The sequence below is a fragment of the Buteo buteo genome, chromosome 9 (assembly GCF_964188355.1).
Source record: "Buteo buteo chromosome 9, bButBut1.hap1.1, whole genome shotgun sequence".
Taxonomy (NCBI): domain Eukaryota; kingdom Metazoa; phylum Chordata; class Aves; order Accipitriformes; family Accipitridae; genus Buteo; species Buteo buteo.
The window spans coordinates 37,163,872-37,184,815 of NC_134179.1; the positions used below are offsets into that span (position 1 = coordinate 37,163,872).

Below are 20,944 nucleotides of genomic sequence, written 5' to 3' on the forward strand. Positions count from 1 at the left end.
CCCAGAAATCTTGAATACTCAGGTGCCAGCACAGCACGGGGAGGACAGGGGAGCCAGGAGCCAGTGGTGATGGTATGGCAAACAGCAGCCATGGTTTGGCCAACTGGGGCTCAGACCCACCACACCTGAGCAAGGTGAGCAGGGCAGGTATAGCGATGGTCAACCACAGACCAGTGGTCACCAAGCAAGTCCCTAAGGATGGGGCTGGTCCTAGGTCAGGCCAGGAAATCAAGGCAGCAAGTCAAGGTCAGGATGAAAAAGGTATACATCCAGACACAGCATACCTAGAAACACAGCCCAGGGATGGAACAAAGGTAAGAACCTGAGCTTAAATGCAACTCCCAGGCCAGTGGGCCCACCGAGGATGGGTGAGGTGGAGACCTCCGACAAGGCTTCCTGCAGCTCTTTCTCACACAGCTCTTTTCACAAAGTCTAATCTAAGGTTACCCACCTGCCCCATTTCACAGCTGGCCTTTGACACAACTACTTAAACACCCAAGGAGGGAGGGAGGTTGGAGGAGAAGTTGCAGAGCCTGTTGGTGCCTTCACACCAAGCATGTGATATCCCAGAAAACATCTATGTCAGATCCAACAAGAAACAAATACTGACAGATGGAAAGAGTAAATTATCATTCAGTTGTATCATCCAGAAATGATCAGCTTCTTAATTGAGACTGCACCACGGAACTTAGGAAAAGAATTAAAAGAAACTATATTTAAATTTATAGAATAGATGCCTGCATTTGCAAACTGAAGATGAGATTGTATCAGTTTATTTATAGTTTCAAATATGTGACATTTCAGAAAGGTACCATCTGCATAGGAGATAATGCACAATTTAGGTAATGACCTTTTTGACAATACAGAATGTAATATTCTAATTCTGCTTTCTTTTAGTTTGAAATTTTATTCCTAGTGTTCACGTACAATCACAGTATCTAATTAGATATGTTTCTTTTGACTGAAAGTTCGAATAACAGCATACCCTCAGTCAAAATAATTGCTATTCCTACTGAGCTTCTTCTCTGTATTAGCTCTCTACTTAATTCTAGTGTCCAAAAATATCAGTTCTACTCAACTGATGTTGTCCAGATATAGGTAAGCTAACATATCAATAGTAATTACCAGTAACTATGAAAGGTTGGTAACAAGCAGCAACAACAGTATTGCTGTTAACTTTGTTACAGAGTCTGTTACCCTATTACAAAACATTCTGGAAAAGTTCATTTTTCAGAGCACCCAAGGAATAAATAGTGAGGTAGCAAATTCTATGGAAGATAATGAAGTTATTCAAGGTACTAAAACATTCAAAAAGCTTCCTCAGCAGTTTTTTAATAAAAATTACACTGTTACTGAATAAAAATGAAAATTCCCTTGTGGCCAAATAACTGGTTAAAACACAGGAAACAAAGGTCAGGAATAAATGATCAGTTTTCTCAGTGCAGTCCCAAAAGTAAATTGTGCTAGATCTTGAGTATTCACAATCAGAAAAAGAGAAATGAACAGTGAAATGACAGTTTGCTGGTGATTTCATTTTATTCAGGGTAGTAAAAATGAAGGCCAACTGGAAGAAACATTGAAGAATGCAGGATGTTGAGTGACTAATAATAAAATGAAAAATGAAATTCATTGTAGATAAATGTAAGGTAATGTACACGGGAAAAATAATTTTACACAAACAGTGATGGTCTTGACTAGTTATTACCACACAGAAACAAGATCTTGGGGTTATAATAGATAGTTCTATGAAAATGTCAGCTCAATGCTCAGTAGCAATCAAAAAAGTAAATTGAATGCTAGGAATTATTAAGAGACAAATAAAAAAAACCCAACCAAACCCAGACAACAGTGCTGTACAAATGCTGAAAAAAATCCATGTTGTGCTCCATTTTCAACAGCGTGTGCAATTCTACCCTTTCCATCTCAGAGCAGGATATGGGAGAACTGAAAACATACAAAAAAGAGGGAATGGATAATCAATAGCATCCATGCCACAGTCACTTAAATAGACTATGACTTTTTGGCCCAAAAAATCAATAGTTAAATGGGAATATTAAAGAGGTCTACAAAATCATAAGGGGCTTAGAGAAAATGACCAAGAGTGGGACAGCATCCTAGAAAATATCATTATCAGACTGATTTATGCAAGCTACTGGCAGAAGCTATGGACTGCCAATAGGATACTATGCTAAATGAATCTTTGATCTGAGCTGGTGTACCAATGTCATATTTCGTGTGAGAAAGAGATGGCAGTAATCTGTTACTACATTTCACTGTGCTGCTGTGTCCTCTCCAAAGACTGTAGCTTGGATCTGTAGTTACAGATCCAGTGGTCCAACCTATTTTGACCTCCAGGCTGCAATAGGAAAGACACAGGACAGTCCTGCTTCTGTGCAACCCAGACCATGCCCTGTGCTGGAGGCATTTTGTGTTCCTGCCGATGAAAAAATCCTGACCCGTGAATCTTTACCAAATGACTTTCAAATTTTTCTTTTCAAGTATAGATATTCATGCTTTTGGTTTTACACACAAGAAGACACAAATACTGAAGGTACTTGGCTCTGTTGTAGCAGATACTTTAGTGATTAAATGACAACAGGACTTTGTACATGTCTTACAAGTTTAAACTGGTAGATTATAAATCTTTATGTATTTTCTTTGAACTCCGTTGCCTGTTTTTGAATTTCAAGCTGTCATCTTAAACTTTAAAAACTCATTGTGTTCTGCACTGCAACTCAATTTTCTGAAGTATGTTCTGAAGAACATTTCTCCCACAGTAAAAATTCTTTAAAGTGTCTTCATTTTGATTACAAAATGATCATAACTTGTATGCCAATGTTGTTTAAAAAGTGCTCTTCATTTTCTGTTCTTTTGCTAATGCTTTCAGTTTTTTTTATTAGTTCTGATCCCTTGCACATTCAAAAGAGTAAGATCTTTCTAGCTATTTTTAATTTTTTGTTTGTTTTACTTTCCTAAAGATCACTTTTATGAAGAAATAATATTATTTTGAATACTTTTTTGATATTCAGAGACATTTCCAAAGAGATTCCCTGGTAATAATGGCCAATTTTGATGGTTGACCATATAGAACATCAGTAATTTTGCAACAGCTTAGTATTCCACATGCACTTTCTCAGGTTCAAAAGCATTACTGCAAAATGTAATATGCTTCACCAATAGTTAGAAAAGATGGGAATTAACACTTTGTTTAAGTTTTATACATTTATACAAATTGATGATTCCACTGCCCTGTGTCTACTCTCAGAGGAAATGAGAAAAACTGGAATAGCTGCTACCTCTGGGAAGACTTGAGAAATCCACGTCTCATCCAGAGTTGCACAACAGACCCCACACAGGTAGAAAAATGTTAATGGTGCTCTACCTAGGAATCAGCTGGTACAGACTTTTGGCAGATCAGGTCCATGACAGTTAAACACCAATATTCACTAGCTATACTAAATTTTCCATTGCTCTAGATTCCTTTTCAGATTTGCAATAAATTCAGTTTTGACTTATTTTCTGCAATATTTTAAATTAAAACAATGACAGTAGGGAAATGGGAGCAGCAGGAGAAAGGGAAAAGGAAGACAGAGAACCGAACACTAGTGGGGAAACAATGTTGCATAGGTAAAAAAAGGCAATGAAAAGCTTTTGAAAATAATTATATTAACTGAACAAAATTAGAATATTGAAGTCATACATGTGAAGAGATACTACCAGGAAAAACAGAGGGCAGAAAATGTCATAGGTGGATATAGATCTATGAAATATTTTGGTACAGTAGCAGTAGCAGGAACACGATAGACATAGGAAGCTGTTAGTCCAAACAGCTCTTTCCATAACATAGAAGAAGTATCAGGCAGCAGCACTGTGATTCGCTGGTTTTGAACAGGACGACAGAGTAACAGGCATACTATAAAAGAGATATTTTGCATAAGCAGAGAAGCTGAGTGTTAGAGATGAGAGCCAGAGACTCAATCAAAGAGGTATAAAAATAGTAGAGGAAATTAACAATGAAGAGATCACTTCGTTTTAACTCTGAAAAAAAAGGCACACAGTAAAGGAAGAATGATGAGGGAAAGGAATATTCTCTCTGACAGTGTATATAAAGCTAAATTGCTGTATTATATCAGAGATGAGCTACAAAAGATAAGGGCTGGACCAAAAGAATGTAGAACAGAGAACAGACAGAAGTATTGGCAATTTTCAGTAAGGATGCCACAGTGTATTGATTAAAAAGTGTAAGAAAGTGTTTGTCATTTCATAAAGGCTGTTGTATACTAGATGACAGTAGTGTGAGGGTTTGACCAGAGAGATCATAATAAATAATCTGTTACAAATTTACCTGCCTTTGATGAGCTAAAAATTAAATCAATGTGCTTAAGCTCTTTGAGCAAGAAAAGCTTTCATCTTAATCATCCATCTCATTCGTAAGTGTATATATATTTAGTAAGAATGATGGTATACCTTATTTGCAGCAGAATGGTGAAAAGCTAAGAAATATGTCACTCTATATAGGGACTATATGGGTAGCTGCACTGCCAAGGAGCTCTAAGTTTTAATGCAATGATTTTACTTTCACAAAATAGAAATTAAATTTTTATCACAAGGGAAATAAGGTAAAGTGAGATTATACATAGCATCAAGCCATAGAACATTTCAGCGTAATTAAAGAACTTTATTTGGGAGTGGCCCTACTAAAAGTTCGTGTTAGCAATAAGATACTTCAACACAAATATTGTAACAAAGATAATAGAAATTAACTCCAATGCAAGTGTCCTAGTTTCAGCTGGGATAGAGTTAACTGTCTTCCTAGTAGCTGGTACAGTGCTGTGTTTTGAGCTCAGTATAGGAAGAATGTCGATAACACTGATGTTTTCAGTTGTTGCTAAGTAGTGTTTAGACTATAGTCAAGGATCTTTCAGCTTCTCATGCCCAGCCAGTGAGAAAGCTGGAGGGGCACAAGAAATTGGGAGGGGATACAGCCACGGCAGCTGACCCAAAGTGGCCAACGGGGTATTCCAGACCATGGGACGTCACATCTAGTATAGGAACTGGGGGGAGTGGGGGTGGGGTGAATCACCTCTCGGGGACTAACTGGGTATTGATCGGTGGGTGGTGAGCAATTGCACTGCGCATCATTTGTACATTACAACTCTTTTATTATTACTGTTGTCATTTTATTAGTGTTATCATTATCATTATTAGTTTCTTCTTTTCTGTCCCATTAAACTGTTCTTATCTCAACCCACGAGTTTTACTTCTTTTCCTGATTTTCTCCCCCATCCCACTGGGTGGTGGGGGAGTGAATGAGCAGCCACATGGTGCTTAGTTGCTGGCTGGGGTTAAACCACAACCGCAAGTTACTGCTCACCAACACCCTTCCACTTTAAAAAATCAGCATCTGTAGCACTTTTTCTAGCTGTAAAAATTGTAGTGACAAAGACTAGAGAGATCTCTGAGATCTGAAAATCCTAAAATAATTCAAACTGCCAACCTCTATATTTAACAAGAATCAGAATTTTCCAAACCATAACATTTATAGAGAATAGTTGTTTTTCATGGATAAAAAAGTTTATGATGTGTATGTGGAATTCACGAATGCAAAGACTTGCACACTCACAACTGCAAGCAAAATATCTTGATTATATTTGGACAATGATAATGTCTTATAAAACAGATCAAATGGACATTCTGTAAATGGAAATAAGTGAAATCTATGTTTCAAGTTTATATTACAAGCTAGAATTTAGATGAACTTCTGTTTTCCCTCTTCACCAACCTCTTCATCAGAGACTGAGTGACAACTGTCAGGAAAAAGTGGGCAACAGATTGATGTACAATTGATTAGCAGATTAAAGATGCTGTGGTTACACACATACAGACACAGACAAACATTTACACTCATATAAACTTAAGTGTTTAAAATCTAACACACAGCTTTTAAATTTATTAAATAAACATACCTCAAGTGACATTTATCAACTGTTAGAAAAGGAAAATCATCACATAATTTATACATTATAAATCCCATTATTCAAAACTTGAAAACAAAGTTATAAAAAGGAACTGGAATGCAACTTGAATTAAAAAAAAATTAGTTACACCAATGTTGTATCTATTCTTTAAAATTGTCTTACAGTTATTTTCACATATGCATATGCTTTTAAAAGAGCTTCAGCTTCGAAAACTATGGAGATTTTCAGATTTTCATTTTTAAAATCATCCTATAACCTACAATGTATTTATAAATCAATAAAAATATTATAAAGTAGGGCAGCAGAACCTAATACAGGCCTCAGAAAATATTCTAATCAGCACCAAGAAAGAGAAACCAACAGTTACTGACAGGCCATAATCCAGGAGAAAAGAATGACAAATACTTGGAAACCACATTATGGAAGGTGCTACAAGCTTTTAATAAAATGGGACTGATAGTGTAAACTAGTCAGTTAACTGCTGACCAAAAAAGGGCACAAATATCTTTGGAAAAGTATTTGAGATATACCTTGTATAAAAATTAATGACGGATACAGCTCACTATGAGATGATCCTAAGTAACACTCTAGAAGCTATGAATGGGATTGCAAGATGGATGTTTAGTCTAAAATTTGGGGCCAAAGCTCAGCAGGAATTGAGCTTATAACCAGACAGCTAATCCATTCCCCTGCCACAATGTCCATTTTTTTCAGTCCTAATATTGAGGGACAAACTGAATAACTGGTTTGTCAAGGCTTTCATGTTTTGTTGACCAAAAGAGCATCCCTAGCCTGAATGACTGAGCATAGAAGAAATAGCATTATTTCATTATAAACCAAAAGAAACTGAGGAGTTTAACAAAACTTGTTTCTTTGCATATCATCCCCGTTTAGAAGCCACACTAATCCTGTCTGCATCCTTCCAGCTTTAGTGTATGTGCTGAAGGTTCAGTATGGTGTCAGGTACTGGTTTCAAGGATCTCCACTCCAGTGACACAGGGACATGCACAGGAATGACATTATCAGTTACATTGTGGTATTATAAGTCTGTGCACATAATACCGACCATCTTCAGAAATTCTGGAGATAACTGACAAATCCACACTACCAAAATGTTAAAATAATATTTCTGTTTGTAACTGGTGTTCCGCTTAAGGCAAGAGAGCTCTCCAAGTCAAAGCTGTTCATTTTTAGTCACACTGTATATAACCATTGTGTATTTAAATAAAGAAAAATATGACAAGTAACTGCTTATTTTACTCACAACTACAGCTAACCCTGCATGTTATTTCCTTTTCCTTAACAAGCACTGTATCACTATTCTAGCAGAAAAATGACTAGTGAAAACAGGACTGTCCATTAATGTACTAAATAACTTGCCAGTGCTTTTATTCTAACAAATATTTCAGTGTGTTACAAAATGTTGCACAACAACAGTGTACCACAGAAGCTGCCTTTTCGATTGATCTGTGGTATTCCTTTTCATTCTCGATGCCCTGCATGTCAGGGTCTTCACTCTGAAGCTCCCACAGAACTAGAATTTTAAAGATGATTTACTTCTCTTAGAAATAATAGGGAGCAGGAAAATGGCTTGGGAAAGATGTATCTGTAACTCAGTTGATACAACATTTTTCACTACAGAGAGAAAATGCAAATACCAATACTTCGAAATTGAACTACTTAGTTTCCAAAACTCATTATTTAATGACATGGGTAAGTTATTATGTCATTAAAAGTAGTATTTTGAGGAAGATCCTTAGCTGCTTCTAAAGAAGTGACAAGATTTACATTAGTTGCCAATCTCTCTCTTAAAAGACTTGTCCAGAAAAACAGAAATCATTGTGTAAAAATGGCACTTTACCATGCTGTATTGCCACAACATAATGGTATGGTCATTGCATCACTTTCATATAATGCAATACCAGAGCTATGTTCTGAAGAGTAGGAATGGATTTTAAGAAGAAAGCCAGCTCAGAAGTTCATCCACTGTGTTCCTATGTGCTCCAAACTGAAATGTTGGATATGCAGCAACACCCTTTGGCTTTTAGACGACAGTTTTGAAAATATAAAACTAAGTCAAGATGTTTATTTATCTCTTTAAACCATTCAGGAAAAGGGTTTGGGAAGAAGGGATGCAGGTCTTCCAGGCTATTAAAACCAGACCTAGATATTTAAGCAATGGGCAGTAAAGAGCAGCTATTTAACGTAACATGTACTAGAGTGTTCAATTTTTACAGATGCAAAGAGTTAACTTCCTCTTGGGGAGGAAGGAAAACACAAAACAAAGTATTTCAGGAAAAGAAGGAAAGACAGATAAAGAGAGAGACAGAGTGCACTTGTAATTGAGCCCTAAGATCTTGAACCTCAAAGCTCCTCTAGCCTTGCATTAACTAACAGAATTCCCCATCCACAGGTTAGCCAAGAGGCAGCAAGATTCATTGTATTAAAGTTAAATGTACAGAAAATGGAATCAAAGTAATCCTCACTGACATGTTTACATGTATAGCCTGCTGAGCATCTACGTCTGTTATTTAATAAGAAGCATGGAAGTAATATTCTCAGTCTTTGAAACAGTGATATAGACTAGTCCTACCCTTGCAACTCTTACAGTTGCCTCAACACATCTGAAAATTCCCTGCAGTGAGGTGATGGTACCTACCATCTAGTGAGCTTCCTTGCTTTGCCAAGATACACGATTCTACCTATGAGAGCTTTGAGCTTCAGTTCATAACCATGCCACACTGCACTTTGGGGAGACCCTTTGGGGGGTCTCCAGACAGAAAAGCTGTTGGCTTGATCATCTTCATAAACAACAGGAAAATACACTTTATTAGCTAGAAGGAATACAATGGCTTCTCTCTCAGAAGGAATTAAGCTAATGTTTAAATACTTAAAATAACCCAAGATGAAGTTTCTAAGACTATAACTAGATATCTGTCACTATAACTCTTTGATTACCACTTTTTCCCTTAATGCAAACCTATGATCAAATGAGAATGCAGTAACACGTAGGCCCTGTGGGACTTCTCAATAAGAGATATTATTGATAGAATATATGGTTCATTTATCAATAAGTTCTCTGATTCATCAATTATTAGAAATTTTTGATACCATATGTACAGTATCTTTAAATATGATATTAGTATTAAATGTTCATTGCATTTTAGAGACTGAAGTGCATAGCAATTCTCTTCTCAAGAAGATTAATTTAAACTGAGTCCTACTGTAATTCTTCAACCTGTCAGTTTAGGAAACCACCCTCTGCACCATGTTAGCATTCCCACTGCATGAACTGTTGAGACTCCACTCCTTGCCACCCTATGTACAGAACAGAGCTTTAGCAACTGGTTGTTGCCTTACTCCCGATTAGTGTGGCACTGAACCAGCAGCTGCCAGCGGAACTCTCAGTTGTTCTTGTAGTGCCACACCAATCAATTAAGCCAATTGATTTTGGAGAATGGTTTTGTTGAAGTTAAACAGAAATGCTTAAAGACTATTTTGAACATTCAACTTGAGATGTACTTCATACCTCTTAATCTCTACAAAAGCCTGTTCCCTTTCTCTCACCTCACATGAAAATAAGAAAGCATTTCTTTTTCTTTCCATACATTCCTTTTGGCAGTTTCACAAATGTATGTGCTGGGGCTTCTCCTTTCTAGTGTTGAATTCCCAGGTCATACTATAAGTTAGAAGACATTCCTGCAGCCTCTAAAGAGACAAGATTTCATCTGGATGCCTCCCCACTTCCTTCATCAGTAGCCATTTGATTCCTAGCTGATTCTCATGTGTTATTCAATGAAGGATCACAATACTCTAGGAAACAACCAAGGTATTACATTTACATCTCCAGTACTTAACTCAGATTCCTGATCTACTATGTATCTGTGCAGGAGGTAATCAAACCTGTAGTTCTGCCATATTTGTAGTGTATTTATAAGCCATTCAGCCAGAGAAAGAGATTTCAGTAACCAGACTCTGGGGGACTACAGAATAGGAATAGTAAAATGAAATATGGAAGAGATCAAGGAGAAATAGCAGAATGAAAGCTATTGTTACAGATGGCAATATTTAACACAGATGTTTTACTTGTCTAGATATTACTGGTCAAACACAGATCTTTGTGCCTGGATGGCAGAAATAAAATGTATTTGTTCACATCTATATTGCTAGATTTAGTGTACCTGAAAAATCTCTATTACAGATTAGGAGACAGAATGTGGAGGACAGGCAGCACTTCTGTTTGAAACAGAATTTTTTACATCTCCATCCCAAATATTTCACAATGGTTAAAGTTATAAAGAAGATACTGCTCAGGATGAGTCAAATATTAGCTTAGCTATGGCCATCGTTATGTTCCTAACAAGTTAAAAATCACTGTGGACAATGTTACGGGGCTTAGAAACCGGGATAAGATTTATAGTTATTCACCAGAGATTAGGTAACAAGTGGTATAAAAGTACAATATCCATAATCATTAATCTGCATAAAATCTTGAATTTGGATCTTGACCTTCCACAGCTGAAGACAGTGGAGATTTTGCTATTTATTTCATTATTATTAGCATAAGGACAACATTCTTTTCAAGAGTACTAAAATCTGCTGGGGAAAGTCCTTGATAATGTTAATCAGAGCCCTCATCTGGCCATATCTGCTGTTCAAACTTTATTTAAAACTCTATTGATGTTTGATTCAGCTACTTCAAAAATAATTTGTGGAGGCTGAGAAAAGTTGCAACAGATAAAAACTCAGCTGCCAAGTGGTATAGTTTAAACCAGAAACTGACCAATTGTTGCCAGCTAGAGTTTTCTTCCAGTAATATATACTAAGTATTTATTGTGTGACAAAGCTAATGAGAAAATTGTGGTGAACAAAAGGAGGAATCGGACCTCCAGGTACTTTGGCTGCTCGAGTGAAATTCTGATCTTTGTTACAACTTTGTTTAAACCATCTTCATAGCAAATATCCAATAAAATAATGTCAGCCAGCCCTGGAAACCAGGGTACCAGGGTATATCATAAAATCCTTGACAAGTTGTGCAGTGTTGCACAAAGCTGAACATCAATGAGTACAGTGCATGGTGAACAGGCTCAACCTGGAGCATGATATCCTGCTGTTTCCCCTCCCCTGCACCTCAAGTGCCCATCCCCATATCCATATGTTTCTTTCTTTTTCTGTATCCCTGTTATTTGACAGGTAAATGTCAAGACCCGCAGAACTGTCTGTTGCACCAATAGGGCATCATGGAAGCTTGGAAAGAGAGTGCTGGTGCTCAGCAAACATGTTGGCTTTCAGGGTCCTCTGGGACACTTTGCTCCAGGATGCAGATGTCACCTTTGATTTTTCAATCTTTGTTTTGCTGAGTAGGAGGGTAGTTAAAATATATGAACATATACATATATATTAAAAAAATATAAATATATATATATACACCAGATGGGCTTGCATTTTAAGTGGAAATTTAGTCACAGATATTCTACTCCAGAAATGCAGAAATTCTTGCAGGCAGATAGACTGTCAAAATTAAATTTGAAGCATCCATCTGCAAATACTAGTTATGGCAGCAGTTGGATATAAGTGTTAAATCAGAATCTGACATGTTCTCAAGGTCAAAGACCTAAGACTGAATACCCACATAGATGCCAACAGTACAGATAAGCTTGTACGATACAGTTTCAGGTGTATCAGTGAATACAAAGATTCATGGGTTTTTGAACTAGCATTCAAAAATGCTAGTTTTGAATCTTAAGGTTAACCATTAAACAGGGACTTCCAGTCCCTGGATACCTCACTAAGGAAACTGTGATTCTGACATAGTAGTTGTACAAAAAAATGGTGCCACAGCACATATAATCCAGCTGAGAAATATTCCAGACAGTTTCACTTGCAGGCCACTGTATTATTCTGTCTCATAAGTGAAAGGCAGATCAAGGATGACATTTTCTTCATTTCTTTTCCTTTTGGTTTGATAACTTGATCACAAATGCTGTAATCCTACCTAAGTTGAGCTTTCTGCCCAGTGCCAACAGAATATCATGCCATAGAATATCAACATTCCAGAAGCTTGTAGCAAATATTTAATAGTTACAAAGGACAATGGTTGTTTGCACAGCATGGATCTTCATTCTGTTCCAACTGGATAAAATCTTAGTTGCTGGGCATAATGTAGGCAGTGTTGTCTCATGAAGAATGCGTAAGGATGAGCAAGGTTTAAGCAAAAGGCTCAATGTACCTCAGAGCAGGGGAAAAAAATCCCTACACTGAAGGATTTTTGGGAATCCACATAAAGCTGATATAGAATCTCAGTTCCTCTGGTTAGATATTCTCTAAAAGAAAGAAGGAAACAAACAAAAAGGCAAAAAAAACAAAGGCACAAAAGAGGAACAAAACAACTGAAACCCTTGCTGGCAGTGTCTGAAGAGAAGACTGAATGGATATGAAGGCCCCTGCCTTGGCAGCTCTAACAATAGTCACCCAGGTAGCAGTGGAAATGTGAAACCTTCACCGAAACAAAGCTGGTGGCAAAATTCTAAAGACTTTTGGCACAGCAATGCAAGAGCATGCACTGACTTTAATTCTGCTTTTCTGTGAATATGAATTAGATCTTTTGAATTGACTGTCCATTTTCCTACCACAACCATTCTTTTCTTAAAAAAACCCAAACACGAGAATCTGTCTTCCCCTGCCAAATGCAATCTTTTTCTTCCACAGGAGTTCAAATTTAGTCCCATTGAAGCTATTTGTCTTTACAAAGAGAGAGCAGGATGTGTTTTGTATGGCTATTTTTTACCTTCTAGTATCAACTGAATTTATTAAACTATCTGCTCCATGTAATTACTTTCTGTAGATCAAGCCTTTCTAATAGGTCTGTTCTCCCAACGTCCTTGCTGTGTGCACAGAACTCCCAATGACGTTAATGAATCTCGAGCATGTGATTTGAGAGAAGATTATGTCTTATGTCATTTTGAGTGGTAAGTATTCATAACAGAGACCATGTAGGGCAAGCACTAAGCTGCACAGTAGCGGCAACTACTGTTTTTTAAATGAATTTTAAACAAAGCATTCTTCTTATTTGTGCCTCATCATTAGACTCTTCCTGTTAAAATAGAATCACCCTACATCTCTATTGTCATGCTTTTTACACATAAGAGGTGTTTCCTAAGCATTACTTTCTTATTTTTTCCCAGTGGCATCAGTAATTAATTCATGCCAACAATTATTTTGGAAAACATAACATGTATAGTTTTGTTTAATCAACACAGAACATCTTCCACCTACAAATGCCATCTTCAGCTGGTGGCATAAAGATGCGAGTGATGCGTTTGCAGAAGAAAGTCCATCCATGCTGTCACCCATAAACAATCAAAATACATTCCAAGGACACAACAGTGTTCCCACCCTACCAAACACCAAATGTTACCGGCTTCAATTAACATGAAAGGGCCTTTAAAAACAGTAATTAGACATGTTCGTGAGACATGTCACGTAAAGATGAGCATTCCCAGAAGTGCTTTTGGCTCTATTAGAAAAGAACATTTCTCCTCTCAAACAAATCTCACAGACACGCGAGGTGTGGGAAAATGGCACCATTCTCATCAGTGTTAAAAGCATATGATACGAATGAGGTCTCCAGCATGGCACTAACTGCAATAAATTATCAAGTATGTGTTCTGTTTTCTGAAATGGGCTCCATTTATCATTTTATTGAAAAGGTTCCATTATGCTAATGTCTTATAAAATCACTTCTTGCTGTTGCTGGAAGGTGAAGAGGGGATATCAATTTATATAGAGAGAACTTGGAAGTATTGCAGCTGTGAGTTGTCAAGGGTTAATAACCCTAACAGAAGATACAATATACATAAGAGCAAACTTCCAAGGACTTTGTAATGACAATTTTTCACAACCCTAGTGGAAGCAGAATAACCAGAATATTTTTCTTAAGCTTAACTATTTCAAAAGAAAATTTGACAGAATTAGCAATAGTTAATTGCTGGGCTGAAAACTCTCCCTCTGTTCTCCAATTAACCCTCGAATTGACACTGGAGACTGTTTAGGAAGTGCTATTTCAATGGAGGTCAGATTAGAGAATGCCATTATTGTTCTTGTCAACTTACCCAGATAGCAGACATGAAGGATAATCAGAGGGAGGTGATTACTTGCAAAAAAGGAATACTCCTTCTATAAATATAACATTATATAATAAGAATGTTTTCGTTCTTTTAAAATATTGGATACAAAACAGGTAAATATTAAAAGAGGAAGAGAACTAGATTTAGATAAACAATTGGTTTGATTTTGTATAATAGCTCTTTTGTGGCTGAGGTGTGACTTGTATCCAGAAAACCCCTTTTTTGCTGTGCATCAAAAAATAGTGCTGTTTCAGAAATGTTACCATATTATGAATAACTTTTAATGGGAAGCATTATCTTATGGACATGCCTTCCCTTACCTCTAAACATACTCCTAGAGCATAATCCAAGAAGGTACAGCAACTAATCAAGAGGGGTAATTTAACATACACTGACATGAACAGGCTGCCCAGGGAAGTGGTTGAGTCACCATCCTTGGAGGTGTTTAAAAGACATGTAGATGTGGCACTTCGGGTTTAGCAAAGGACTTGGCAGTGTTAACAGTTGGACTCGATGATATTAAGGGTCTTTTCCAACCTAAATGGTTCTATGATTGCAATATATTTTAGCAGTTGAAAACAAGTAAGTGGAGCTAGAGCACTGTGACCATTATCTCAATGGATCACCAATAAATACCCTTCTGGATCTCAGAGCCTCAAACATGGATTACAGTTCCAGAACTTCTTCCATATACATTTACCAAACAGCTTGGAAACTCTTTTAAAACTTTAAAGAAGTTCTCATTCAACACATAGGAAATATTTAGCAGTATTGATTTTAAATTAAATGTAATCTCACTGTACCATATAAAAATGTTATTGTTATACTCTTCTCTTAGTACACACCTGGATTTTCAGGCCTCAGATGCACGTATTTAAAATATGGTTACTTTTGAAAAACATACTGTAAGACTGTGATGATATAGTCAGGCATGATGTGTTAGCATTTTGCATTAAGTATGTGAGCAATGTGACCACCAAAGGGACAAAGATGCATGTAGTTGCACATAGGATTCATCCAAGTGACAAAAGGTTGTAAACCAAAGCAAAACAAGCATGAGGGACTGCAAGTGGGCAGAACACCTTGCAGGTATGGAATACCTATGAAGGGTAGCTGGCAAAACAAAAACCACCAGAAGCAATAAGGAGCATAGAGGAGCAAGTAGTCTGAAAATATCAAACAAGAAAAGGAAAGATGGAGAGGAATCAAGACAAGTCTGCTTTTGTTCCAGTTTCTCTTGCCAAAGAGCTCTCAGGCCTCATCAACTCAGCTTCTGTGATTGCAACGCATCAGTGCAACCTACATGGCATCAGCTCTGTGGTATTGTACGCTCACAGCAAATTTAGGATAAAAGGTCTAACAGCTAAAGTCTTACAGTTTTCTGTATGTAATGAATGCATAGTGATAAAGATTAACAATGTGCAGGAACTAACCATTAGCACAAAGAGAGTTGTTAATGCAGGAATTCTGTGAAGTTTTGTTCTAAAGTTTAAAACAGAATTGTACATACAGTAAATTTACACAATGTGTAATGAAGACAAATGCAGCCATGCTTCCCAGAAAGTATTTGCCAAAATCAGGACTAGTATATTATTGTTGAGTTGGTACTTTAATCTGCTTTTCTAAAAAAGTAAATTAGTGCCTTCCCTTTTCTGGACATAGATTGATCCTCAAATTGATATTGCATTTCATATTCAAAAGTTTGTAAAATAATGCATTATAAAAAATCTGAATCATATGTAGACTAAATCACAACATGCTGCATAATTCATTTTCATTTACATTAAAAGAGGTTTAATCCTAATGCAAAAGTAAACTGTCAGTGCACCAAATCCGAAAATACCATAGTAACCTAACTAGTTACTTGGATATGTCTACTGAAACAATACATTGGTTGCATATTAAGTAATTTATTAATTTTTCTTGTACAGCAATATGAATCTTATTCAAATGAATGTCTGCCAGAAAGAACTACCATAAGAACCATGTAACTACCATTAAATGGTGTATTAATATTTCAAGAAATTTAAGAAAGGTCAGTGGAAGTACTCTAATCATTTGTTTTTAGAACAGAATTTTGATAACTCTGGGAAAAAGCACCTAGTTACTAAATGCAAATTGCACAAAATACTGATTTCCCCTCCTCAAACTACTGATTTACAATACTGTGGATCTAAAGTACATTTAGTTAATTAATTTATGTTAGAATTAATCCACAAATGATTTGTACAGATGGCAAGGGAAAAAAATCTTTATACTGATTAATTTCCTATGTAAAAATGGATGGGAATGACAGGAGAGAAATTTTAAGAATCCTTTTTCTCTTTTCTAAGGGAATAGTAAATTCTTAGATACTTGGTTTTGTGACACAGCAAAGCAAGATTAGGTTATAGGAAAGTAAGTTCCTTGTTGTCTTAGTTTTGTCTGGTGCAGTTGCTGAACACTTACAGAGCTTCATGTCTCAGAGTATCAATAGAGATGTTCTTGCAGCACTGGAGGCCATTTTGGATGGATCAGTGCTCACGTTTTGATGGCATTCTCAAAAAGGGTTTCAGAAAAAGCTGCAGTTGTACTCAGCTTGGTACTGGGTAGGGGTACTCAGCCTAACACCACATTAAAATGGGGAGATAGAGAGGTACACCATACCATTGCCTGATCTGGAACTAATTTGACATTATAAGTTTTATAAAACTGTGATGTAATTTTAAAATACTTCAGGAGCTTAGGCTACTCATTTACTTCAAACAAACGTGACACAAAAATTCTTCTCGTTTTAGGCTTTTTGATTAAAAGAATCATACTAAAATGTAATATCAATTACAGAGCACAGGAATTTTAACACACAATCAACAGAATATTATTCAAAAAGTATTCGTACAGTGTCAGCCATATCCCCAATTAAATTGTTTTGGTTTTTTTTAATTCATACTTCCCTTGGAAGTATGCACAGTTCTGACTACCCAAACCCTGAATTGTGGCTTTTCCTTCTAAAAGTTTTTGCCTGTGTCTTTCATATATCAGACCCTTACATAGACTGGGGATCAGCTCATCACTTTACACTTTTAAGCACTGACAATACTAAGGTTTTGGTAACGACAGTTTTACCTGCCCTAACTCATAGATGTGTTATTTGTAAGGAGAGGAGGTTTTAACGTACATTAAGTTTTGGTAAAGCGTTTCCTAACTAGGTGGAAAAGAATCAATCCCTCTTTTTGTTACAATTTACAGCTTGGCACACCTAAGTCAATATATACCAGTACCTTATTTACTCTTCTGTGAAAAGAGAAACATGGAAAGATAAGGAGACAGAGGCAAATTGCATGGAAGCATTTTTAAAAGACTAGCTAAAGAACACCAGGATATTGTAGGGAACTGACCAGATGAGTGCTATTTAAAAGTTGTAAAGAAAAAGACCTAAGTAATGATGACCACATCTAATCAATTTCTACAAAATAATAAACCAGCTAATAATGGATTAAACTGGGAAATAAATAGGTAACATCATTAATAACAGCTTACAGAAAATAGATGCTGTCAAACTAACTTGGATTTGAGGGGTTTTTTGAGATTACAAATTCGCTTACCATGGTTAGCTAATAAATGCATTTAGAGAGGGAAGCAATGTAATTCTGTAGTCTGACCTCCTGCCTAGCACAGTCCATACCATTTCTAGGTTGAAGTCCAATCTTTGTTGCTGGACATATGTTTCAGAAAAATGTCCTATGTTTATTTTTAAATGGCCAAATACAGAGAATTCTTATAAGCCAGGATAACTTGCATCAGTGGTTGATTTCCTGGCAAGTTAAAAATCTATGTGTGGTATTCATATTTGCTGGCTTTCAGTTTCTAGACAATGAAAGCTTAAATCACAAAATAGCTTATAAGATCTAAGACTCCCCTGTTACTACATTTCCACTCCCACGGATGCCACAAGATTATACCAACATATATAAGCCAATCTTGACCCGCACTTTTGTAGGATTCTTGTGACTCTTCTCCTGAACCTTCTAACAGATTTTCAGCAGCTTTGTTGAAGTTTAGACATCAAAATGGTGTGTTATATTCCAGTTTTAGTTATGCAAGTGTCAAAAGCAGAGGAAAAACATACTCTCCACTCCAGTCTGTTTTTTGTTTACTTCCAAAGATCATGTTAGCTTTCTTGGACCTGCCATCATGATGCATTCTCATATTCAGCTGATAAGCCATATGAACCCTTATGTTTTTCAGATTCACTGTTTCTCAGGCCAAAATCCCTTCACCCTATACATGTATTTACTGATATGCAAACATATGGAATATGGTTTATTTGCTTACATCTTGTTTATCAAACCACTTTGTCCCAGATATTGGACAGATTGTAAATTAAGTTGGGGTGAGTTAGGATGAAAGTCCTGTGCTGAGATTTTTTCACATGTTCATCAGAAATCAAACAAGGTGTTATTTAGCAGACAGAAAAAATTGCTTCTATTACCTTTGCCTGCAAAGAGAGAAAACCTGGAAATCTTTGATGCAGAGATTATTTAGATCCATTTTCATAGTTTTTTCAGCCTGTTAATGACTTTCAAACTTCGGAATTTCTCATGGACAAACATGCATTCTGCATTAAAAACACAATGTAAGAAAGATGCTTCTCCAGATGAGTCAAGAGTTGTTTTCATTACTCACCACTAAAGTAGGGGTGAGCTGGGAGGAGGATGTCCTGTTATGCTCTTCTGCAAGCAGCAAATAATGCCCCTTAGTGGAGACAGGATGCCAGGCTATCAGGGTTTTTGTTTGATCAAGTGCAGCATTTTATACAACTTAAGTATATTACTTATATAACAGCACTACAATATAACAAGAGTTGTCTCTCTCCTGGAATGCCTGGTAAAATTCTACAGCTTGACCTCCAAGCATTCAAGTCAACACTTCAAAAATACTGCTTTTGCAGTCAAATGCTGCAAAAGCTTCTGGGAGAAGCTTTTGTGATGCAAAAGTTGCCACTAACTTTTTTCCTCAGAATTCTAAGGAGGGCAAATAAAACAAAAGCAGGGCAGGGACATAGGGTGAGCATCCTGTGGTAACAAACAGAAATAATTTGGGCTTCAGAAAGAGAAGTCTCTTAGTGTTTACTGCTACAATTACAGAATAGCTGTGTAGCATGTTAGACTAAACAATAATCAATTAATGAATCCTCTGCCTCTAAGTTCTAAGTTTCAATTTGTCCTCTACTCATTGTGTGTGATCTCTCACACAGAAAAAATGATTATACTTGGTTCAACTGTATAGTTTTCTACTGTAGACTGATCACCACAACAACCATCCACTTTCCAAGACAATAGCTTGGTAAGTATAATTTCAAGCGGCAGTGGTGGCATATGCAGCCTTTAGCCACTCATTCCCACTACTATTACTCATTCCAGCTGTGCCAAAGAAAATCCTCACTACACGGTAAAATTGATTGGAAAACTGATGTCTGGACTAATCTTTTTTTTTTTTTTTTCCCCTTGCTGGATTATATTAACCCAGACTACTCCTTAACACAATGAATTATGTGACTACAAATTAACCCCAAACCCTAATAACAAAAACATCAAAATCCCCCATATTGAACTAAAGTGGTGGGGCTGAACAGGCACAAGGACAAGTTTTCATAGTGAGAGTGAAAGCAAGCCAAGAAGATAACAGGCTTTTAAAAAGTATTTGTTACTAACATCCTTCCAGGCAGAACTGTCAGTCACTAGAGTGGCTCTTCTTTTTTTTTTCTTATGATAAAAAAATCTGTTTAACTTAATCACAGATAAAACTAGTCCACATACATTCTCAACACATTTTTTCCTCAGCTGTCATTCTGCCATGAAAATATTTGCTGCAATAGAAGACATCTATCAGTTTGCAGTTGGCTTCACAGAGTTTGTGATCTGTGGAAAAACATATCACATGACAAATGTAAAAAGGCCTTACACATGTATAAACTATTCTGTAAAGTCAAGCACAAATATTAAAGCCCTGTACCTATCATGTAAAGTAGTGAAAAAAATAAATAAGGAGTAGCATTAAAAACCTCACACCATTGCCTTGCTTTTGACAGTAAGCCCAGCCTGAAATCCTGTCCCTAGTTTACCAGATTTAAATCGGCATGCACCCCTCTTATCTCATTATTCATTCAGACTGGGAGATGTGGATCACTAAGCTGTGTACTAATTTGTTCCTAAACTGCATTCATTCATCATTAGTTGGCAGTGAGAGGTTGATCAAGTCCGTTGTGGAATAATTCCGTGACCCTCCCATGAATTGTGTATTTTCTGCATGAGTTATTTAAGAAATTCTCTAGAAGTTATTTTAACAGTTTTAGTAGCCATTTTCTTGAGCATGATGATTTCTGGGGTCAGGTTAGTCACAGAGGTATCCACATGTCACATCCACATATTCTCTTCTGTACTGTGGACCTATATGTTTAGTATTATCTTCTGTATTGTGTATAAAGGGTATTTATGACCTGTTCTTTCTAAAAAGACATCTCTGCTGGACTATTACGACAAATCACGACAGAATCTGGTACTGCACAGAATAATGTCTCTTCACTGGGGACAAACACAGCTGTCAGTAAGAGTTAGCTAGACTGTGTGAGGAAGGGGTTACTCTGAGAAGATTAATTTAACAGCTAAAAGATTCTTGTATTTCCTTCTGACTTGATTTTCTCTCTCATGAACAATTTAAATATAACAGCACAACCCATCTGCAGTAACTTGTGCCTCAGCTGATTTTTCTTGATGAAGAGAAGATATTCTCTGTAATAATTTGGTGGATGAAGAACTAGTAAAATAGGTAGTATGAATCATCATCATATTTTCTGCCACA

General features: G+C 36.6%; 1 protein-coding gene across 2 annotated transcripts in view; it reads right to left on the bottom strand.

Annotated features, from left to right (window-relative positions):
- The window catches only part of PRKN (parkin RBR E3 ubiquitin protein ligase), a 788,033-nt gene that overhangs the window by 495,644 nt on the left and 271,445 nt on the right, over positions 1-20,944 (bottom strand). The gene's annotated exons all lie outside the window — the stretch shown is intronic.